The sequence below is a fragment of the Phragmites australis genome, chromosome 8 (assembly GCF_958298935.1).
Source record: "Phragmites australis chromosome 8, lpPhrAust1.1, whole genome shotgun sequence".
In the NCBI taxonomy this organism is placed as follows: domain Eukaryota; kingdom Viridiplantae; phylum Streptophyta; class Magnoliopsida; order Poales; family Poaceae; genus Phragmites; species Phragmites australis.
The window spans coordinates 3,988,355-3,995,063 of record NC_084928.1 but is presented as its reverse complement, the minus strand read 5'-3'; the positions used below and the strand labels follow the sequence as shown (position 1 = coordinate 3,995,063).

The 6,709-nt window shown below is 42.0% G+C and overlaps 1 pseudogene; it reads right to left on the bottom strand.

The window, feature by feature from the left end:
• Positions 1–2,554: 2,554 nt before the first annotated feature.
• LOC133926343 (proteasome subunit alpha type-4-1-like) lies at positions 2,555–6,174 on the bottom strand (annotated as a pseudogene).
• Positions 6,175–6,709: the final 535 nt, after the last annotated feature.

The window sequence follows — 6,709 nt, the reverse complement described above, 5'->3', positions numbered from 1 at the left end:
TAAAATTCTCAAAAACTTCATAGACATAGAATATGGTGAAACAAGTCTAAATGCAGAAAGTTTGCGCAAAAACACGATCATATGTGATCTGTACAGAAAAATAGAATTTCATATAACCATTTGCAGACGCTCTTTTCTCTGATTTTGTACAGCTCTATGATCAGTTTTCCCCAATTTTTGCAGATGAACATGTTTTACCATCATCTACGATTTTTATTAGAATTTTTTAAAACTCACAAACGTATAAATCTGACTCGGTGCTTATGCAACTACGTGCAAAATATCCAAGTCGTACGTTGAATTGATAGAAGATGTTGACTAGAGATACTCTTTGATATTGAGAGCTTTTTTTTCTCAGAAAACTCAAAATGAAAATACTATATACTAGGAAGGCCTCGTGATTTGACAGGAGAGTAGACTAGAGATCTTCATATATCTTGAGAGCTTTTTCTTTTCCCAGAAAACTCAAAATGAAACTAAGGTCCCAGGACATGTAGACCAATGAGGGAACTGTTCTGACTAGTCCACTACTAATCAACTGCATGGTATGCTCTCTTTTTCTTCATTATATATGGGACCATCCTACGTAGTAGGATTAGTACATTATTAGTACATTTGCTCCATCATGAATTATTGAGTGTTCTAGCCGGAACATATGTAGTTTTGTTGTTTACTGGCCGTCTGGTCCGTGTGGTGCATAAAAACAAGGCCTTATGCTTTTACTTTATTTTTATTTTATCATGTCAGATTGGGCCCAAGGCACGGGATAGGAAAACTACAACCACAGTATTAAACCGTCCAGATTACATCCAACAAATGAGATATTCTGTACATATGTTCACCGATATAGGCTTGCTCGCCTTTGTAAGTTTTCTACTATAGATGTTTGGAGGTCTTGAGATGGCACCTGTTGAGATCAACGATCCTATGATTCGGATAGGTATTCACCTGTGCCACAAGAAAGGTATGGCCATTAGTCAGGGGATCCAGTATGTGACTGGTATGCGCAGACATTACTGTTTATGTGTGAACAAGTAACCGCTGCCCTGTAGCCCAAGCTCGGATTGGTTAAGGACCGTATTAGAATAAATTAGTTAGTCTTAGATATAAGATTTGTTGTTATGGATCATATCAGAATAAATTAGTGAGTCTTAGATATAAAATTTGTTAGTTTAGATGGTTAAGACCGACTCTTATATAAAGGAGGACATAGCATTCATTGTAACCAATCAATCAAGAAGATTATCTCCTACAGAATATGCTATCTCTCCCTCACATCAGCCCTCTCCCTCTTAGCTATCTCTCTCAATCCTCTCTCTATCTCTCGGTTCTACCAAATAGCTCTCTTAACAGCCGACGTCTCCTGGTTATCCTCTGGCGGTATTTATACTAACATTTGGTATTAAAGATGTCAGGTTTTGACTCCGACAATAGCACTAGCTCTCAGGCCGTGAAAGCCTTGGCCAAGGTGGTGGCCGACCTGCAGAAGAGCGTGCAACAACAGACTAGCGATTTGGCGTAGCAGGTGGCCACCATGTCCTCACAGGTGATCGCTATGCCTTCGCAACTATCGGTGCTTGACAAGCGTTTGTTGGACACTACAAGACAGCTGGCCTAGCTGCAAAGCGGCACACCCTCTAGTATAGCAGCCCCTTCACCGATAGCAACCCAGCAACAGTAGATGGCCAATTTGTCTTCTCACCTCTCGGCGGCGGAGAAGGTTGTCCAATCGTCGCCACTACCACCGCCTACTGGCTTTCTCGAGCCCAATCAAGAGCACCATGGGTTCGTCGAGGCTCTCAACACTGTTCCACAACCAAAATAAGAGACATCGCCCATGCAACAGTCGTTGCCGCAATAAAGTAAGGAGGTGGTGTCTGCGTAACAATCGTCTCCAAGAGCGTAGCAGGAGGTGTTCGTGTTGGCCGTGGTGTCGCACCAGGTGGTCCCATCCACGAAGGGTTGCATGTTGGGTGGCATGGTCATCACCGTAGCTTGAGGACGGGTTATCTTGCAAGAAGGGATGAAGTGTTATGTGCAGGAATTATTGTTCACACATATTGTTCACATGTATGAACAGTAACCACGGCAAGATATATTAGTTAGCCTTAGAGATAAGATTTGTTAGTTTAGATTGTTAAGATCGGCTCCTATATATGGGAGGACACATCATCTATGTAATCAATCAATCAAGAAGATTATCTCATATATGCTCTCTCCCTCACATCAGTACTCTCCCTCTCGATTATCTCTCTCAATCCTCTCTCTATCTCTCAGTTCTACCACATAGCTCCTCAATATATATAGTCTAATCCCTCCTATAGTAGCAAACACCGCTTGACTATTCTCTTGACGGTGTTTATCCTAACATTGACCTTCATTTGTTTTGCTTCGAGAATTGTAAAGGCAAATTGTAGATTCAAATAGATGCTGGACTAGAGCCATGTCAATATATAAGGCCCACCCATCCACAAATGTATTGCAACCTCATATTTATGATTCAATTCTATGTGCAATTTATGAGGTTCAGAGAAACTTTATTCGATAGGTTGCATTGAAGCTCAAGCGAATGACTAGATAACGGTATATATGTTGGCCTAAGCTCAGACAAATGTGGAGGTCAGGCTCCAAGGAGAAGGATGTGCAAGAACTGGGAACGTCCATCTACAGGGGAGTTCCAAGAATACTTTCATGATTGCAAAAACTTGTGTTAAGTATTCTAATAGAGCAAGACAATGCTATCTGGATAGTAGCCATTTCCAATTGACAAAAGCGCAGTGTACAAGATGCCAGATGTACAACAATTCTTCATTATGATACGCAGCCAGAACCACTCCTTCCGCTTAACTCAAGCATTGGAACAACTTTCTCTGGGAATCATGGAAAAAATATAGCATTAGCAAAAAACAATTTCCTTGGAACCGTCCAAAGCTGCTTCTTCTACCTTGTCTAGAACTGCTGCAGCACAGCCAGTCATCGTCACCATAAGTCGCATTCACTTCCATCATCCATGAACCTACTGATATATCATCATGTGCATAGCTCTGCAGCGACGCACTGCTTGATGGAGAGAAGTGTTTTATTCAGATAAAACCTTAGAAGATGAGAAACCTTGTTGGCAGAAATAAAGCACCGGAAGATGGAAGATTTTTGTCCAGGGAAATTTTGGCAGCACATATTTCTGACCAGAAACATCTAATGCACAAATTTTGAGAAGGGAACGCATAACAGCATCCTAGCACCTTGAAGTCAATCAGTAATAGGACTTCAATCAATGCATTCATATTTCATACTCTACAGAGTATTCAGTGACAATTATCTGCATGATTATCATGGCTCACCATGCAATCACAAAGATCAAGTGTCTTAAAGGAAATTAGATTTAAGAGAGCAAAGTTGAAAAACAAAGCTACTGTTTCATCCACCATCAAAGATTCAGCCTAACTGTGACATTCAGTTTGCAGTGATCCAACTCGTACAGAAGATGCTGTGTTCAAAAGCTCGGGGGAAGTCACACATGCCATTGCTCTAGCTAACTTGGATGCTGTTGCTCAAACCCAGTTTAACTTAGCATTGATTAAGGTGAAACAGGGAGACGCGAATCAATTACCTATTTATGTTGATGTAGCGAGCCAAATTGTTCGAGAGAATAAACAAAGAACCAGAAGCATGGCGAAAATACCTGTTTTATGGAAAAAATTGAATCAGTTAGTGAAAATGAAAAGGCAATACAGAGGGTACATAATGAAAAAAAAAACAGAGATTTTTCTCAGCATATGTCAGTCTCATCCAGAAAAAAGCCAAAGAATATCGCTGAATAGCAGCAAGCACATGTGTTCTGAAAGTGCAGGGTACAATAGTTAGTGTCACTCTTTATGTTTAGAAATAAAGTGGAATGAACTTCACGAGGTCGGCAAGGTATAGTCCCCAGAAGACAGTGTAACTGAATTCCTGCTACTAGGTCGATAGAGTTTATGGTGAAATTGTTTATTGCACGCCACTCATGGTTATGACAATGAGCAGGAGACGACAATTGATATCCCATAATAAGGTTGACATCACAGGTTGGAACACACACTAACATTGGGTAAGCGTTGCCTTATATACCTGGTTCCAACATAATCTGTAGCATATGATCACTTTTGGCACTACATCTAGCCAGGATATCTGGAGGTTGGGTAGCTAACAGGAGAATTATTACATACTAATAGCCCAACATGATGCTAATGAGTAGTAGAATGTTGATATAGCAAAAAAATGGTATCTACTCCAGGAAAAAGAATTAACTAGTTCAGGAGAATGAGAACATGTCAATTTACTCACGTTTTTTAATCTCCAAATTTCCACCACTCAGGTTCGTACCATTGTTGGCCCCTGAAAATGAAGTTGGCATCAAAATTGCTTTAATAGTTAAGTAATAAGAGGCAAAGGAATCCAAACTAAAATGCCATTATTTCTCGATACAATACAACAATGAAAAAATGCAATTGAGTCCGTACCAATTAGCAAGCACATGTTTTTTTTTCAAATTCGTATAGTGGTAGAACCTAATGTATTAGCTGCTTGCCTGCTTATCAGAATCATTTGCTAATGAAACTGAACTGTTAAAAGAACAAACCATCAATGCACAAGGATGTTGGATTGGAGATGGCTGCTCAGTGCATTCCACCACATGGCCACAACTTCAGAAGGATGCAGCATGGAAGCATCACTACAGAATTAACCAGAAAAAGCTACTTCCACTTCCATACATGCTAGCTAATCAATAAATTAAAAACCCTAATCATTAAGCAAAAGAAAGCACAGACTCTTCGCTTACGACAACCCCTGGTTTCATACAATCCATGTACAATCCTTGGTTACCTCGACAGCCTTCAAGCATCTCAATTAACCCAGCTGACAGAACAATGGCAAGGAGTCAGTAAAAAGAAGTCTGAAATCAACACTAAATATATTAGTATACAGTATACAGAGAAAATAGGAGGTTAAACGATTGAACATATCCAAGATGCTAGACTAAACTCATAAATCTACCAGGCAACCCCAAACAGCAGAATCTCCTTACAACTTGAGCTGCTTTACTAAGCACAGTTGACGGCAACCTTTTTTCCAATTGCTTAATTGTCATGATAGCATACATAGATCCCAACTTATTTTTCTATAAGCCATTGTTCCCCATACTCCTGATGACAATTATAATCAAGCATTGCAGAGAGAAATCACAATTTCGAAGAAACTCAAGGCAATTTGGATGTTCGACGTAAAAATTAGAACACTTAATTGTCGAATAGTTTTGAACTTTTGATAACAGAAGCATAAGTGATTAAACCACAATATCTAAGAGCAGTAGTAGGCATCACAAGCCACGGCAAACAAGCACATCACGCCTCAGGTGCTGGCTGCGTGAGGCCAGACTTGGCGAGCAGTTTCCCCAGCGCCTCAGGGGAGCACACCTGGTACTGCACATCCCCGGTGCCGGGCTGCAGGAACACCTCGGCCAGCTCCAGCTTCTCCGCAGTCAAGCTGGTGGAGTCCATGGTCTTGCTGAGCACCTTGAGCGCGAGGGCGACGGCCACCTCGCGGGTCATGCCATCGCGGTAGTCCTGCTTGAGCACGGACTGCGCGGCCTGGCTGTTGGCGGCGGCGGCGGCCTTCCAGCCGCCGTAGTTGCCGGATGGGTCGCTCATGTAGAGCTGGAAGCCGTGGTGCTTATCCCATCCGGCGAAGAGGAAGGAGACGCCGAAGGGGCGCAGGCCGCCGAACTGGGTGTACCCCTGTTTGGTGTCGCAGAGGGACTGGACGAGCAGCTCGATGGGGATGGGCTCCTGGTAGGCGAGCGCTTAGCGCTGGGCGTGGAGGCGGGCGGTGTTGATGAGGATGTTGGCATCGGACATTATCCCCGCGACGGCGCAGGCGAGGTGGGAGTCGATCTTGTACATCTTCTCAGCGGAGTGGGAGGTCTGGAGGAGCTTGGAGGTTACCTTCTTCTCGCCGACGAGGACCACGCCTTCGGCGGCCAAAATGCCGAGCGCGGAGACGGCGTTGCCGATCGCCTCCATCGCGTACTCCACCTGGCACAGTCGACCCTCCGGCGAGAATATCGTCGTGCGGCTGTCGTAGCGGCGAGACATCGCGGCGGCGGCGAGATTGACGAGTGGGTCAGGGAATTCGGGGGATGCGGAAGCTGTGGAGAGTGAATTTCACCCAAATCTCTACTTAAAAGCTTTTAAAATTCAAATAATTTATCTATTTTTACTACCTACTCTCACCTTTCACACTTCTGGTCTCCTTATTGCTACGGGTATAAAACTTATTTTATTAATAAAAATAAAAAATTAAAAAAAATTAGTAGATAATCTTCTTCTTTTTTTTTAATCTCATCTGAAATTAAACTATGACATTGTTTCCGATGTATTTGTTTAGTGGCGCTCCATAATGCATTTACATCTCCATACCTGAGTTTGTGATTGTTATCTCATCTAATATTTATATTTTCGTTGCAGCGCATAATTATTTAGCTAGTAGTGGAAATTTAACAGTATTTTGTGAAATCCCTATAATATTCTTTGTAAAAATCATGTGTTCAGAAATAGGTTTTTAATTCAGGGACATTGTGAATTTTGAGTAAATTTCACAAAGTTGAAGTATGATTGATAAATCTGTTGCAAAATTATACGTTCGTTGTCATTTTATATCAGAAAATCGTACG